The following is an 18835-nucleotide window of genomic DNA, read 5'->3' as shown; positions in this document are numbered from 1 at the left end:
TGTTAGACCATGTCCATATACATCCAATCCCTCCCTAATCACTCTAACAACAGATATTTTAGCTGTGGCCACCCCACTTTTAGCCACTGAAAAGCAGGACAGCATCATCAAAAACAGCATTGTTGGTGTGTAAGGGTTCTTGGTTTGAGTAATGGAGGAGCATAGAGAAAGGGAGTTTCTATCAGTATCTTTTCTTGCAAGCTGGTTCCTGTAGCAGCACCATGTCTCAGAATATTCAGGTCACACTCTGACCCACTGTGATATTTAGCAGAACAGTGACAGCACCTTTCTTTTCTCTTCAGAGATCTATAAGTTTCTGTGGCTTGTCGCCTATAGTAGACAGGGGAGGTGTGCGCAGTAATACAATTATATCATGCTGAACAGAGTAGTGCTGTGTCCAACTAACAGGGGGACCACTCATTTACAGCCGTTTACAGTCTATTTTCTAATGATCTCTTCAGAATTATCAAAATATTCACTAATTTTGGCCAAAGTCTGCAGCGAGCGGGCTGGCTAAAATTAGTGACACAGAAGGCACTCCAGTAATTAACAAATAAAGAGATTCTTATTCATTAAAAAACATTTGTTTTCTCATTAATTTGGCAAAATACGCCTTTATTCCAGAGACCAAAAGTTGGAGAAATATTGAAAACAATAAAAGAAATGTGAAATAGAGAGAAAGGTGAATTCATCTGGAATACATTTTACTAATTAAGAAATGTGAATTTGCACCTGTGTACTATTTACAAGTGTAAGTGCGAATGTAAATATGTGTGTTATTAATCCGTGCGATTGCGTCATTACACGTGGCGTACTAATCACAATCGCACGATAAAACAATATTAATCAATTTAGTTTACTTCATCCAATTATGTGACTTTCACAGTACCAGTAATTCCCAATCGCTCTACACATACCTTCTTTTCCAACATGGGTTATTCCATGAGCTGCCTCAGCTAGTGCTGGCAGAATTGATTTGGGAGTCACCGGCCTACCTTGTCCATCTTTCCATATACCATTGGTATCTTCCACACATCCCTTCGAACTCCAACTGGCCACTTCCTGTGAGGTACAAAACTTTTGCCTGTCAGTTTTTTTGTTCATCAATTGCTTGAAATACATTCAGTTTTACATTCATTTAATATTGATCCTAGGTCATAATGGCAGCCTGTTTAGCTGCCTCATCGGCTCTCTTATTCCCGAGCGTAATAGGTCCATGACATTTAATCACAGTTACTTGTTTTGTTAACTGGATTGCATAAACTAGCTCTTTAACTTCTTGTGCATGTGATATGGGGTCTCCAGGGGCAGTAAGATAACTCCTCAATCTCCAAATTGCACTAAAATCATGAACCACCCCAAATGCAAATGTAAATGTTCACAGATTTGTTTTTGCTATTATACAAACTCTTGTCATGTTCTCCTTTGTCTGAATCCTGTTACTCCTCGTCCACCCTCTAGGAATGTGAATTCTCATAAGATAAAAGAGTATCAGGATTCAGTGTGGAGCAATGAACTATGGTTAAATTTTGGGGTGCCAGCAGTGCCAGTTCCATCTTGAAACTCTGTCACTGGAGACGTACCTGGTCTGAGCAGAGGTTAGTACTGCAAAAATGATGTGTGGTACGTTCAAAGTGAGTGGGTGCTGCAATACTATGTCCTGTACCCTGTCAACTAGAGCCGCAGTGTCTGCAACAGCTCGAAAACACATTGGCAAGGTAGTGAGCACAGTATTTGTGTGTGTACCCCCTGCCATTGTTGCTTCTGATTCATTGCAGAACACAAGAAAATGATTTGTTGTAATTTGGTAGGCCTAGTGTGGGTGCTTCTGCTTGTTTCAAAGTATAAAACGGTGGCTCAGTGGTTAGCACTTCTGCCTTACAGCACTGGGGTCATGAGTTCAATTCCCGACCATGGCCTTATCTGTGTGGAGTTTCTATGTTCTCCCCGTGTTTGTGTGGGTTTCCTCTGGGTGCTCCGGTTTCCTCCCACACTCCAAAAACATACTGGTAGGTGAATTGACTGCAATCAAATTGACCCTAGTCTGTGTGTGTGTTAGAGAATTTAGACTGTAAGCTCCAGTGGGGCAGGAACTGATGTGAGTGAATTCTCTGCACAGCGCTGCAGAATCAGTGGCGCTATATAAATAAATGGTGATGATGATAAAAGGCAAAATCAGTTGCTGTACTATGCATTACAATTTCTGGCAATGTGGAGAATACCCACATATTCCAAACAAAGTTCTGACCTATTTTCTGATTCTGTAGTAAAGCCAGTTGTATGATAAGTTTTACTCTGTCAGGTGTTAGGAGTTGCTGACCTTGTGTCAAGCAGTGTCCCCAATATGTTACCTAAGGTGTTAACTTATCTTGTGATACTTTGTGTCCTGTGGATGCAAGATGCTATTAGAGTAGAAAGGTATCTGATGCTTAAAAAGAATCAGAAAAGAGTAACAGGTCATCAACATACTAAATCAATACAGAACTATTATGAGGCAAATACATTTGCAAACAGTCAATAATTCTATATTTCTTTCTTAAAATGTTGCTAGGTGTATGATAGGCTTGCATTTGTTGTTTCTGCACTTGCAAACTTTCTAACTATATGCATCCTCTTCAATCAGCTATTGTATGAGTGTATTTAACAGCAGAAAATAAGTTTTACAGTTATACTCAAGTTTACATTCTCATTCAGCTACAGGAAAATATATATATATACATTTGTCCATGAGAAGATATGAAGTAGAAACAATCCCTTTAGGTGTTGTTGGTGCAATACTTCTCTGGCTAAAAAAAGTTACTAACCATACCCACAGAACTAGCATAGGGTGTGTCTCATTAAAAAGTGATTGCATGAGGGTGGAGGTCACAGATATAAAAATGCTCAAACTCAAGACAGACCTAACACTCTGAAGAAAATGCAAACAAATATATAGCTATAACAAGAACAAAAACCACATGAGCTTTATGATTAGACAGAAAACAAACAAGCATTGTATTTTAAGGTAACCTGATAAAATGTCTATCACAAATCAGTATATGTAGTTTTATTAACAAAACTGACAGCATCTCAGCATAAAGGGAATGCTTGGCATTAGAAAAAACAACCTTGATGATGTGTTCAAAAGAAACAGTTTATTCTCACAAGTAGAACATTTTGTGAAATAGTAGTAACATTATCATCTTGACCAAAAAGTAATTAAGGCACACCTATAACTAGATTACTTTATTAAATTTATAACAAAACTATAGTGTATACATAATATTACTGTTAATGAAAATAAAACTATTCCATGCTCATTACTATTCTAGTACTAATGGCTCTGTTTTATATTTTAAGATGACATTAATAAGTTTTATTTAATTCAATCACCATAAAATACTTTGATCTAGATTTGCTAAGCTGCTGGTTTGAAAAAGTGGGGATGTTGCCTATAGCAACCAATCAGATTCTAGCTGTCATTTTGTAGAAAGTACTAAATAAATGAAAGCTAGAATCTGATTGGTTGCTATAGGCAACATCCCCACTTTTTCAAACCCGCAGCTTAGTAAATCTAGCCCTTTGTGTTAAGTTACAAAGAAGGCAAATGCAAACATGTGCTAGGAAAATGTTTTAAATGGTGGGCAAAGCAACAAGAGATTTATTTTGAGAGTCTGAAGAGCATTTTACATTTAAATTTGCTATGTTTAAAGGACTTGTAAGATAAGACTCTTCTTTTCTTATCGGCAGTGTCTATACTCTCAATACCTGTGCATAGTTTCATCTCAGGAATTGCTCGCTGACAATAATCGCAAACAGGTTCCTGAGATCTTTGTTTAATAGAAAAGAGATTCTGGCAATCCATCTTTGAAGTTAAAAGTATGATTTATTCAGTAAAGATGTTCTGTATGTTGGCAAATTTTACCTGAGTAGTCATTTGAGGGTCCCCACTTATGCCCATAGGCTGGGCAGCACGGTGGCTTAGTGGTTAGCACTTCTGCCTCACAGCACTGGGGTCATGAGTTCACTTCCTGACCATGGCCTTATCTGTCTGGAGTTTGTATGTTCTCCCTGTGTTTGCATGGGTTTCCTCCAGGTGCTCTGGTTTGCTCCCACACTCCAAAAACATACTGGTAGGTTAAATCAAAACTGACCCTAGTCTCTCTCTCTCTTGGTCTGTGTGTATATGTTAAGGAATTTAGACTGTAATGGGGCAGGGACTGATATGAATGAGTTCTCTGTACAGCCCTGCGGAATCAGTTATGCTATATAAATAAATGGTGGTGATGATGATAGCCTGAAAAGCTGTGTCTATATTCATGGAATTTCCTAGGGCTGCCTGCAAGAAAGATCTCCAATCCTTTCAGGTGGGCTCATGTGCATGTCCTATAGTCTTAATAAATAAACAACATGCCAGTCTGTACATCAGTCTTCTTTTCTATATACTGTGACAGATACGCTAGCACTGATGGCTGTTTGCTGCTACACATACTTGTTTTACAACTGACACATTCCTTTCTCCAAGACATGTTAATTGCCTTAATCTTACTGTATCATTAAATGATTTGAGACTCTGTTGCTCTATATAATGCAATAACCATGTCGAACGAACCAGTGGGTGAGAATGGTATGAAACAATCCATAGTCATCTTATACCACAGTACTTACCGTACACATTCAGGATTCTACCTGTTTCTCATAATCTCACATGTAACCCTTTGGGCACGGTGGCTCAGTGGTTAGCATTTCTGCCTCACAGCACTGGGGTCATGAGTTCAATTCCCAACCATGGCCTTATCTGTGAACCATGACCTTATCTGTGTGGAGTTTGTATGGTCTCACCGTGTTTGCGTGGGTTTCCTCCGGGTGCTCCGGTTTCCTCCCACACTCCAAAAACATACTAGTAGGTTAATTGGCTGCAATCAAATTGATCCTAGTCTGTGCGTTACTGTCTGTCTGTCTGTCTGTCTGTCTGTGTGTTAGGGAATTTAGACTGTAAGCTTCAATGGGGCAGGGACTGATGTGAGTGAGTTCTCTGTACTGCGCTGCGGAATCAGTGGCGCTGTATAAATAAATGGTGGTGATGATGATGATGATAGCCTGAAAAGCTGTGTCAATATTCATGGAATTTCATATGGCTGCCCGCAAGAAGGATCTCCAATCCTTTCAGGTCGGCTCATGTCTATAGTCTTAATAAATTCACAACATGCCAGTAAATCTGTCCTAGGGTCAGGAGAGACAGTCAACAAACAATTTTACTTCTGTGGCATTGTCCTTATAATTATCTGTCGGTTCTTCTAAAATACATATATTGATAACCAGTCTGTATGTCAGTCTTTTTTATATACTGTGACAGATACGCTAGCACTGATGGCTGTTTGCTGCTACACATACTTCTTTTAAAAACTGACACATTCCTTTCTCCAATACATGTTAATTGCCTTAATCTAACTGTATAATTAAATGATTTGAGACTCTGCTGCTCTATATTATGCAATATTCATTTTGAACGAACCAGTGGGTGTGAATGGTATGAAACAATCCATAGTCATCTTATACCACAGTACTTACCGCACGCATTCAGGATTCTACCTGTTTCTCATAATCTCACATGTAACCCATTGGGCATGGTGGCTAAGTGGTTAGCACTTCTGCCTCACAGCGCTGGGGTCATGAGTTCAATTCCAGACCATGGCCTTATCTGTGAGGAGTTTGTATGTTCTCCCTGTGTTTGTGTGGGTTTCCTCCAGGTGCTCTGGTTTTCTCCAACACTAAAAAAACATATTAGTAGGTTAATTGGCTGCTATAAAAAAATTGACCCTAGTTTCTCTCTGTCTGTGTGTGTTAGGGAATTTAGATTAAGCTCCAATGGGGCAGGGACCGATGTGAATGAGTTCTCTGTACAGCGCTGCGGAATCAGTGGCGCTATATAAATAAATGGTGATGATGATGAAATGGTGATGACACGGCTGTCGAGGGAATAAAAGACTGCCTGTCACATAAGGTTCAGTACACATTCCTAGGCCTATGGACCCTCAGCAGTCATACTTTCACACGTAAAAAACCCAAAACAATACAATTCAACTATATATAACACACTTAGGTCCACAAAACATAAGAGGGAACATGCAAAGAAAGCACATAGTAATATCACCAAAAGGTTCATTATTGACACTGCACTTATTACATAGGGTTACAAAGGAGAATTTCTGTCAGTTTGCAAAACACAACTTGTAAACAGCAGACAATTCAGTATTTCAATAACAATGTGCCATATATATATATATATATATATATATAATCTACCAGTTCAACTTACAGCAGCGTGACTGGCCCAGACGATCTAACTGCAATCGACACAGAGGGGAATAATTTGTCACATTGAAGAAGACCGGACAGCCCCCGGCTAACAAGGTTGAAATAACTGAATATGCAGAAAAGAAGTCTAATGTAATGAAGGTTTACTTCAACATAAAAGATAAATAGTAACAGCAATCAAAACAGCCATCTTACAAAATGAGAGTATGCATCTCTTGTTGGCTTCAATCCAAAAGCTCCTCACGCTCTTCACACTTGATATTTTATGAGTTACAAGTTACACAACTAATTACATATTCATGATATTCTAGCATGTATGTGAGGATACCATGCTTAACTGGAATGGCAGTTACCCTCTGTGGTATTCAACTCACTCGGGTAGACCAGAGTATATCCAAAATAAGGCTTTATTATGACAGCACAATACCACAAGACGTACAGGATAAATGGTAGCATGTATCCTCCAGCAGCCTCTTGCAGTCAGCACTCCAAAGTAATAATCTCTGTCTCTTCCAGAGTCTTATATTCCTGCAATATTACCACTACCGTTTAGCTAGACAGTTACCATGTCGCCCACCCTGGGTAACTGGCTCACACAGACCCTGTCCTAGTATGGTTTCACCAGCGGCACCACAATGCCTCCCCAGAGTCCTTTTTGCTGATGTCTTGTACACCAGGATCCTCCAAGCTAGAAAAGCTCTATTGGCAATCTGCTCTCCTTATATTCTTGGCTGTATACACAGGGAGTAGGGTCAAATGTTTCAATCCTTCCCCCTTACAGCAGGGGTCTATCAGTGGACACTTTTACTGTTAGACATAAAGTCTCTGTTACCTTGATTATACAATGGATTGGCTGGACTCAATTAGGATTTGTGCTGAATACACTAAACATAGGGTTACAATAAAACATCATGGAATGACACATCACGATTGAGTGAAACAACAAGACATTTGACACATTGTATCTGCAACATTACACAATCTGAGTCTGAGATATATTTTATACAATAACATTTATATTAATACATGTTAATACATTTCCCAATGCTATTTCAGACAGTATATTACAGTGGAGGCTCATTGCATAGCATCTAGAAGTTCTAACCTAATTACCTCTCAGATTACCTGTTGACCATACAATATTGCAGGTAATAGCAAGAGCAAAATGTACCTAATAACATGAAATAATAATACACATAATACATCGATGCTCTGGACTCTGATGCTATATACTTAGACTGGGCCAAGGATTAATAAGTATATTTAACTGTGAGAAATGGGTGATGAATAAAAAGTTCTCAGTCCAGTAGCAACCCATTTCATCACAATGTACATTCCTTTTTCTAAAAAAACACAACATATCATATCTTAAAGGTGAATCCTTCTATTCTCATACATATACATTTATATTAATTTCTATTATAAATTCCTTATTTATTGTATCTAATTTAATAGCTATGCAATAACACATTCTTATATTGTTAGTTATTTGCTTTAGATATCAAATATCTTACAACCGTATAATTAGGGATGTTCACTGACCCCTTGATTTGGTTTTGGTTTTGGATCTGTATTAACTTCATGTTTTGGTTTGTCAAAACTGCCCTCACGTGTTTTGGTTTTGTTTTTTTGTTTTTTTTTAATAAAATTGCTTAAAAATGTTAATATCACATAATTTGGCTCTTTCTCTGTTCCTACATTATCATTAACCTCAATAACATTAATTTACAGTCACTGCTACCCTTCCTGCTTCTGTATGAGCAATGTCACTGGAGACTGGAGAGTGACAAGAACACTGCTACCCATGTTTCTGTTTGAGCAATGGCACTAAGCAATGTCACTGGAGACTGGAGAGTGACAAGAACACTGCTACCCCTATTTCTGTGTGAGCAATGGCACTGAGCAATGTCACTGGAGAATGGAGAGTGACAAGAACACTTCTACCCATGTTTCTGTGTGAGCAATGGCCCTGAGCAATGTCACTGGAGACTGGAGAGTGACAAGAACACTGCTACTCATTATTATTATTATTATTATTATTATAATTTATCTGTTAGGCGCCACAAGGTTTCCACAGCGCCACACACAGTACAAACAGTAGACGATACAGGGTGAAACCATACAGAACAATGAACAAAAAGTACCAATACTTCAGAAACTCCAGGCAGGCTATGATGGAGCAGAAGAATAGTTGAGGAGACAGGAGGGAAGAGGGCCTTGCTTATGCAAGCTTACATCCTAAGGAAGGGTAAGGGAGGGTACCCATGTTTCTGTGTGAGCAGTGGAGCTGGATCTCCTGGGGAGGGAGGTATTTATGGAATCCACAACCTGCGAGATCCGATAACACAACAATGATGTTTTGTCTCAATTCAGATCCGAGGAAGCGTGAACTCGGATTGGTCGATTTTAGGGGTGGTTCGGTTTTCGGAAAACCGAACCTGAGCATCTCTACTTATAATAGCTTTAACAATGGTTTTGGGGATCCATAAAGATGCTGCAGATTAGTGAAGTGGTTTTATTATTTTCTGCAAATAGAAAGGGGAAATATAGAAACCCACACAAGAGACGCTGAGGTTCCTGACAGTCAGCAGATACAGCATACAGAGAGACAGCAGCAGCCTGATCTGTGAGTACGACTGATTATAGTTTTAAGTCTCCAATCCCAGTATTATTAGGCTGTCATTACATCAATGTGATGTGTTTGTAACATTTATATATAGTTTCAGCTAAAATGATTTGGTAATGTACAATGTGAGCATAAATCATACTTGCCAACATTTTTTTTTTTTTTTCCGGGAGATGCCGGCTGGGACGTGGGCGTGTAGGGGGCGGGGCTGCGAAATCGCGTCATTTTGACCCCGCCCCCGTGACGGAATGACGCAAATCGCGTCATTTTACAGTGGGGGCGGGGCTAAACGCCGCGATTCCGGGTGAATCGCGGCGTTTAAACTAAATTTTTCTCCCTTCCTATCAGGGAGATTGCCACACTCGTCCGGGAGACTCTCGCAAAATGCGGGAGTCTCCCGGACAATGCGGGAGAGTTGGCAAGTATGGCATAAATATCATCATTTTCATAGATGAACAGTTAGATTAAAGACAACTGACTGTCCTGGTGCAGGAATTATGTTGAAACAAGCAGACGGGCAACATGTAGGTCAGCAGTATTCTACAAAAGAAATATGTAACTATAATTATAAATTAATTAAAAAAAATTCTGGAAATACTTGCAATACTTGAACCCTAGGGATATGATTCACAAATGCATTGTTTAATGTTTGGAGGTACACACACATACACAACCTCTTCTGAAAGTTGTGCAAAAAAAGTACTGTGCGGTTGTGTGCCTTTATTTACTAAACTGTACTAGGAAAATATGTTTCAATATGATTGGATGCTATGGACAACACCACCTTTTCCCCTTGCACCAGCTTTCAGAATTGCCCCCAATGCTGTACACAATTATTTTGAATGTATCTGTCTCTCTTGAGCTTATATGGGCCAGTGAATTCTTATACCTGTAAATAATGTTAGAGTAATCATAATGATGGACGTTACGGATGGAAATGAGCAAGACAATTTAGTATATTTTAGAATTCAGCAGGTGTTTATTTTGGAAAAGTAACTTGAAATCAGTTTTGCTTTACAAAGTTTTAAAATATAAATAAGAACAGTGGGACCAGAATAATGAGACTTGATAATAAAGTGCTGCATGCATAGTTCTCTTTGAGTAAGGACAGAGGTCTTGTGAGATTTAGGGTTAGAAAAAGTTTTTTTGAGGGCTGAGCAGAAAGTCTCCATACTGGTAGTCCGGGACTATGAAATCATCTTGCAGTAAGAATAAAATGAATTGTTATGATCTATTTACGGCTTTCTTTGTCTTAACCCCAGTATTATTAGCATTAGTATTCTGAACATTTATTTATACGGTAGAAGTCTACTTTACATAACTGTACAACTGGAAACAAACACAGTAATAAAGTAAGATTGTATATTATCAATAATACAAAGATGTAAGAGGACCCTGGTCCCAGGTTCACAATGTATAGAAAAATAGGAAATTGATACAATTATAAAGTACTGTGTAGTATGCTGCCAATATATATGGACAGCACTGTGGCTAAGTGGTTAGCACTTCTGCCATACAGCATTGGGTCATGAGTTCAATTCCCGACCATGGCCTTATCTGTGAGGAGTTTCTATGTTCTCCCCGTGTTTGCGTGGGTTTCCTCCCACACTCCAAAAACATACTGGTAGGTTAATTGGCTGCTAAGAAATATTAGGGAATTTAGACTGTAAGCCCCAATGAGGCAGGGACTGATGTGAGTGAGTTCTCTGTACAGCGCTGCGAATTTGTGGCGCTATATATATAAATGGTAATAATAATATATAGGGATGTAGGAAAGAAAGGACAGTTCTGAGTTAAGGGTGACACCTAAACGGCAAACTTCAGCAGTAGAGTTTATAGGCACATTGTCAATAGAAATAGAGAGGTTAGGTAAGTAGCTTATGTTGGCTAGTGTTACTATTATTAGATCAAGTTTTAGAAGATTAAGATTTAGGTGACAAAAGGATATTCGAGAGGAATTTGCAGAAAGACATTTAGTAACATGGGCCAAAACAGATGGGAATATCATAGAAAATGGTTAAATATGTGTTATCCACATAGAAGAAGTGATACTGAAATTTAAAGTAGCTTATTGGTTTTTCCAAGGGAAGTGGTATAGATAGAAAAGATCCAAACCATAGTGAAAGCAGAAAGGAGGTGGATCCAATGAAACAGACATTGAAGTAGTGTTTTGATAGTAGGATGAGAACCAGTGAAGGGCAGTGTCCTGAAGACCTATGGAATGGAATGTTTGTTTGAGAAGGGATTGATTTACACTTTCATATGAAGCAGAGAGGTCAATGAAAATAATAAATGAGTAGTGTCCTTTAGGTTTAGCAGAGATCAGATCATCTTGTCCTTGAGGAAGCAAGATCTTAAGAAATGACTGTGGTCGGAGGGGTTGGTATCAGGGGGCTGAGAAAAGGAGAATGTATTAAAGATGTGTTTAAAATTAGAAGTCTGAGCAGTAATGAGAGATTGAAAGTATATTTGTATGGCAGTGTCCAGATCAGTTTGATGGGAATGATAGATCATGAAAATCATGAGAAGTAATAGACATTGCCAATGACATTCTACTTTATGGGAGAGTCTTTGAAGGCAGCATGATTCTTTTATGCGCAACAGCTAATATTATTAGAGATAGGTGGTTTGGATTTGGTGAAAGTTGACAAGTTCCGACCTTAGGGATCCGAGTGAAAACGAGCCATGACTCCCGTCAATTTCAGATCTCAAAATGAGGCAAAACGTCATTTCCATAAAATTTATTTTAGCAAAACTTGCGATATAGATATATAGATATATAGATATATATATATATATATATATATATATATATTAGCCCTTCCTCATTTATACATTTATAAAAGTAAATAGACTAAAGTGCCCTGCACCCATACTACAAAATTTCATAAACTATGTACAAAATACATTTTTTGATGGTCAGAGCATTCATCAGTAGCCAAGAGCAGGGTTTTCTTAACCTTGTTTTACTTATATGCTCTGTACCATAATGCTGCCCTGCTGAATCAAACCAGGGGACTCGTATATATTTATGGGGAGGGCTGAAGAATCAGTCCCCTGGGGAAAGCTTTGTGAAACCCGAGGGTAAAGGGGACTGCCTGAGATTTGCAGCAGAGTTGGTCTCCAAGAAGGGGTGTAGTCACTATGCTGCCTAATTTTGCAACGGCCAATCCACGGCTTGAGGGAATTCGGATTGTGTGCCATGACAAACTGGACGTCGGTTCCAGGCCTTTGTGCCCTGCTGTTGCCAGGGCAACCAGGACACCTTTCAAATTGCCACTGCATCCTGACTAGTAACAGGCAGCCAGGATGCACGGCTGTAATTAAATTAACCGGTAGAGGTCATTGGATGGATAGTGGTATGAATGAATAGAGTAATACATTTATGAAAGTAAATATACGAAGGTGGCCTGCACCATACTACCAACATTCAAAGACTACACACAATACATTTTTCAATGACCAGGGTATTCATTAGTAGCCAAAAGCAGGGCTTTCCTTACCCAGCTGCTATGCAAATAAATGTATGCAGGTCTGCCTCAATCACAATTATGCAAACACAATCTTACAATGGCCACCCCTTGCCTCCCTCGTTCTGCCCCTCCAGTCGTAAGGAGATGCAAGTGTAAGATCCAACAAAATCTGCATCCGGGCGTATGTGTGTAGTTTTTTGGTGAGCATACACAGTAGAGGCGTATGTCCAATGCAGAATAAGCTGCTGAATCATTAGTGAGAAGATGAAACATGCAGTGAAAGTCAATAAAGAGTGAGAGGGTTTCTGCAGTTCTGCATGAGCCATATTTACATAAACACGTCCTTACTGTACTTGATCTTCGTTTGCAACATCCCCAGTCATACACTAATTATTTTATTAAATATTCCTGCATTTTCATCCTTACTTGACCCATTGCATTGTATTTACAATGAAATTCATTTCTGAGGTTTAATTACTAGCATGTATCTTAGTAATTGAGTGGAAGTTTGACTCTTGTACTGAGTTTTGCCAGTGCTCTCACCTCTCCTTAACGACAGCGCTGGTTGTGTGTTCACGCAGGAGAATAATGGCAGAATTTCATGGTTTTATATATTTTATAACCTCTTTCAATATATCTTATTGGAAAGCTTAAAAAATTTGTTTAGTATGCTTTTAAAATAAAAAGTGTGTAGCGTGGACAAGTATATGATATAGATGTGGGAGTGTTCTCAGTTCTTAACATCTATATTTCAGGAGTCCACAGATCTTATACAAGATAATCCCTATGTTCCGCTAAGTATCAGAAAGAGGCTGAGAAAAGGCTGTGTCATGTGGGTGTATCATGTGATCATCATCCTGTCCCTGCTCTGGAAAGGTAAGTGTGATATATTGAAACCTACCTAGTGCACTTTTCATTTGCAGAGATTTCTCCTGAGATCTCCTTGAAGTGCTTTTTGTGTGGTTCCACCAGTGCAAAACCAAAGTAATTTTTGGTTCATGGCTACATCGTATCTAAGCTTGTACACATAAATCTAATTTTAATGCACTTCCCATGTGTAACAAGAAAAAATTTAAGATGTACAATTCAAAAATTAAAGATGCCTACATAGGAGACAACTTCTCAAACTACACATCATCATCTTCATCACCATTTATTTATATAGTGCCACTGATTCCGCAGTGCTGTACAGAGAACTCATTCACATCAGTCTCTGCCTCATTGGAGCTTACAGTCTCAATTCCCTAACATACACACACACACACACAGACAGAGAGAGAGAGACTAGGGTCAATTTTGAAAGCAGCCAATTAACCTACTAGTATGTTTTTGGAGTGTGGGAGGAAACCAGAGCACCCGGAGAAAACCCATGCAAACACGGGGAGAATATACAAACTCCACACAGATAAGGGCATGGTTGGGAATTGAACTCATGACCCCAGCGCTGTGAGGGAGAAGTGCTAACCACTAAGCCACCATGCGTACACATGCACCCTTTTGTTTGAAAGACAGATGTGCAGTGTGCAAAGTAAGAATTTCATGCAAAAGGTCAAATTCCTACCACTTTAGAACCATTACTTTAATTTAATAAACCTTTTCCATGTATCTTCTTAAATGCTACTCAGCTTAGCCTCTTTTATTGTGTACATTAACCATGAAAGTAAGGTTATATGAGGACAGTTTTATTACAACTGAAAATCTGCATTTGAAGCTTTTGTTTACATCGGGCAAAGTGGAATCTTCTGTTGAAATGCAGCCGCAAGGAGCAAAATGCTCCCCGTTAAGAACATAGAAGATCGGATGTACAGCAGCTCTGTGTCGGTGTGTTTTTTTGGGTGGAAATGCGTGAGGAACCTTCCAAAAAACAAATATATGTACTCTGCAGCCATTTTTGTGCCTTCTCTACACTTTCTTTCTTCCCTACTGCTCTACAAATGCCACCACCTTGCAGTTTTGTTTTTCTCAATCCCATGCACTTCTGCTCAAATCAAGGTGCAAACATAAGCGCATGATATAACCAAAGACAATTTTGGACTGTGCCAAAGTAGTTTTTCACTTCTGAATTGACCTCTAGCACATTATGCATATATGTTATATGCACTAACACGTGATCCGATTGATAAAATGGATTGTGTTGGCAAAAATATAATTATTATATAATCAAAAAAATGTACACAAAAAGGTTACCTAAAAAGCATCATTAATTTTAGGATACAAAAATAAAAAAATAAACAAGGTCATGCTGCTACCAACTATTTACAGAATCACTTACATTTCCAAAGTTCCAATCCTTATGCATAAACTAACTAACAAACTTAAGCAATATGAGCACACAAAAAGGATACTGCATAGTTTCGTGAGATAAAGAAGGGTCAATTATGAGGTGTGGGTCTCAAATACCCTGAGGCCCTTGCTGTTGGCACACAGGGGTCAATGTTTAGGATTACTTCTCTTTTCTGACATAGCAAAGCTGCTAGTGGCCACAGAGCTTCTTATGTCGCCAATGCCCAGGAAGAGTCTATTAAAACCCATGACTCAAGCTGTGAACTCTTAGTTGCAGCAGTATAGCCTTTGCACAGTGAGCCACAGGCTCAGTTACAATTTGCTGCAGGATTGTTGATCCTGTTATATTTGTGCAAGTTTGGATCTGGAAGACTTTTAATGGTTAGCTGCTGGCAGTGAACTATAATCACATGTTGCTTGTTACTTCATCTTCCGCTCTAAATAAGAAGCTTCTGGGAGCAACTCACTGCCAGTTTATTGAGATCATCATAGTGAACCAGTATCTCTAATGTAGTGCTCCTGATACTCTTGAATTGAAACACCCTTAGACAGAGAGGTTCTAAAACTATTCATATTCTCCTGCAAATTGGAATTCACCAGTTAAAACGCTGTATCTTAAACCAAGCGATATCCCTATAGCTTGATCATCCTATAATTTTATTTAAATTATTGGTTACATTCTAAAAGTAAATTTAAGAATTATATTTTGATCAGTACGACAAGTGTTATACACATATCTTAAATCTTGTATGGGCTAAAAAGCATGTTTTCAAAAGATTGTGGTCCTGATTCATAATGGAACGCATGTATAAGTGTATATACACTGTATATAGTTTTGAAGATGCGTCCAGGTCTCATTGAGTAGCAGATGAGTCCTTTTGAAAATTGACACACTTCTCAGAAACTTAGGTCCATGTAATCTTTTATTTTATATGCTACAAACTTAATTGCTATGAATCATCATTTAAATTTGAATAACCAATCTAACACAGCAGGAACAACTTCCTGGCATGCTTAAAAAAAATGTAAAATCCTAATTTATGGTCAAGCGACTACTAAAGTCTCAATAAGTGTCTGTGAATAATTTCCAAACCTCTAATTACATGCGCGTCGCTTGGTCGGGTGTTCATCATCACCATCATCTGTTACTTACACCTCTCTCTCCCCACCAGCAAATAAAAACACATTTTCAGCTGTACCTGTGACCATGTCTTAATCCATATGTAAAGAGCAAATGAGAGAAAGTGTATATTTAGGGGCACTCCGGGGTAGCCAATGCAAAAAAATGTATATATTTATTTTGTTATGTATGCATTAAATCTGCAATAAACAGACTAGGTTGGTTGGTGTAAGGAGCAAAATAATTAAAAACAATAAATAAAAGACATATGTACTGTATGGTTAAACAAATGCAACAAAAATTGCATTACTTTGCTGCAACTATCAATATTTAAATATTAAGTATGCAATTTTAAATATTTAGTATTCCTCTAAATGGATAGAATGATCACTAAATTATCAAAGCAGTATATTAAACTGATTTTGGTTAAATTTGTAGTTAAACATACACTCTTTTTCTCTTTTGTTCTTTGAATTTCTTTGCGTTCAGGGTGCACCCTTTGGGACTATATTAATCCTTAATAGTCTTAAATCAGACTTATTGAGGAGTATTACCTATAAATCACACCTGGGGGTGTTTTTTTGTTTTTTTGCTGGCTTGCAAAGGCAAGTTTGCCTTCAAAAGCCAGCGCCGCTTTAAATTTTAGCTATCAACTTGCCGATCTCGCGCGGGATGACAAAAAACGGACTATGATGCATTTACCCCCTGGTGTGGTAGATTTTCTTTCTCCTACGCAATTTAATATGAACGCAATTGCTTGAACCCTTACTGCACATTGCCAACGTTAGAGGATCCCTTCCATTCCTTTTTCACGCCTCTTCAAATGTAAGGAGTCGTAAGTGTCAACAGTCACTGACCTAAACAGCTGTAGTTGTGTACATTCAAATTCTGAGCATGCACAGTGTGAGAAAACACAAAGACATGCACACAATCAAGTCAAGCCCTATATGTCTATATTAACGTATAGTGTATCAACAACACATTGGTACTCTGAATTCCGAACACCGATATTTTGATGCCTCAAGTCAATCAAAATATATGTTACCCCCTCTGCTTTCCTATTAGCTGCTTATATAATAAATACTGTACTCTGTATACAGTAAGCCATCCCTGATGAGGTCCTGTGCGATGAAATGCATTTGTTACTGTTCACTGCTTTACTATTGGCGGCTTACAACATATTACTATAAAAAAAGAAGAAAAAGAGTTCTGCATTAGAGGCGCTCTCAATCCATACTGGTATCGTGACAAGAGTACAGACATTTTAAAATCATATATTTATTATGCGTATCCTTAAAATATTGTATGTGCCCGACTCCAGTAATGTACATATTTAACCTTTCAATGTAGATTTTAAATATTGCAATGCACAATTTGGCACCCCCTTCTCTCATCATCTTCTAGATTTCATAGCCTGTAAAATACAGGCATCATGAGAGGTGGTTGCAGGTTTTGAGGACTAAGTAGTTTTCAGACGTAAGTTCATTAGTGTGGTGCATCTTGTGTGCAAACGCTCTGAACATGCGCCAGAACCGAACTTACACCAATGAGCGCAATTGCATGTAATTCATGTCCGAATGCAAATGACACTAATGATTGCCTACGACTTGAAGGGTAGAATGGGGGAGGGGGGGGGGGGCATCCTGAGGGTGTGCCAATGCAGATGCGGACATTTTATGTTCAGGGTATAGCTTAAGTAACTGTTTTTTAGCCATATCAGTAGTGCCAGCTACAAGGCAGGTATAAGTGCCGACTGATAGTGATGGCTACTCAGTGCCAGACCATGTATTTGCATGTAAGGGAAACTATAGAAATGCATTTTATGAACAGTATGCATTAAGAACATCCCGATTTCTATATTTATTTAAGCTAAAAAAAAACATTTTTTAAAACATATATTTTTATTAGTGATTATAGTATTAAGAGTTGTAAATTTGTTTTATCATTTTTTTTACATGCATTCTGATTGGATATTATATTGTACATATGCCTGTTTGTATGCTGAGCTCTGTTCTATCTGTCTACATATGACAAGTAGCGTATAGCCCGACTGTACTTGTACCCAGATTTAAATGGAAACGTATCTTGATATCCACTTGTATTTGAATATATATGTATATGTGCGAACGCGTTATGTGCTTTTTTTTAAAAGCAAGTTACGTTCACATTGTGTTCCAAGATGAGTCAGGTCCATGGAATGTATTTATAGTTTTATATTGGTGAAGTTGATTTCTATTAAACACTTTCTTACATTATATTTTCTTTTGAAGAACGTGAACTAGCAGAAAACCGACATCTATGACAACATTGATATGCTATTATAAGGAAGATCCAGAGATCTATGGAGGCACATTTTTTTAGATGGAAAAATTCTGTAATAATTTCAATGTCAAATAGCTAACTGTTCCTTGTTCTTGCATGTAAATCACAGTGGATACATTTTTTCAAATAATCATACAAGCTATGTCATTTAGAGCGAGGTACTACTGGCCCTACTCTCAAAACTATGTAAATACAATTATTAGAAGCAACAATGAAAAACACTCCCTTATGATATTCAGAATGGCAATTTCTTTTTATGTATCTGTTGTTTATCAGGTGATGCCCTGTAAATTGTGATATTAAGTGGCTGCTTACCAAATATAAAGTTAAACAAGGGTTAAGGTACTTTAATTATCTGAATCAAATGTCCTTAAACTACTTTTTCTTCTGGATACATAAGAAGGTAGTTTGTGGGAGAATGATCAGGTCAGCACCCAAAGGTTTCCTTAAAATTACCCTACGCATTTCATTCATTATGGATTTCAAGAGGGAGATAGTCTCACTGATATCTGAATAATTACTTTTTATAGCCAGCATCAGGTGTTCTATATCACTGCACTTTTGCCAACAGTGTCATTTCCAGTTTAATATGGAAAAGTTATATACCGGTAATGTCTTACCAATTAATAAAATCATATTGCGCATGTGCCAGTATAAAAACACCTGTAAAGAAAATTAATTTGTGGATATTCCAAGAGGGTAAATTAACCTGTG

The sequence above is a fragment of the Mixophyes fleayi genome, chromosome 11 (genome assembly GCF_038048845.1).
Source record: "Mixophyes fleayi isolate aMixFle1 chromosome 11, aMixFle1.hap1, whole genome shotgun sequence".
NCBI lineage: Eukaryota > Metazoa > Chordata > Amphibia > Anura > Limnodynastidae > Mixophyes > Mixophyes fleayi.
Note: the sequence above shows the minus strand (reverse complement) of the source record.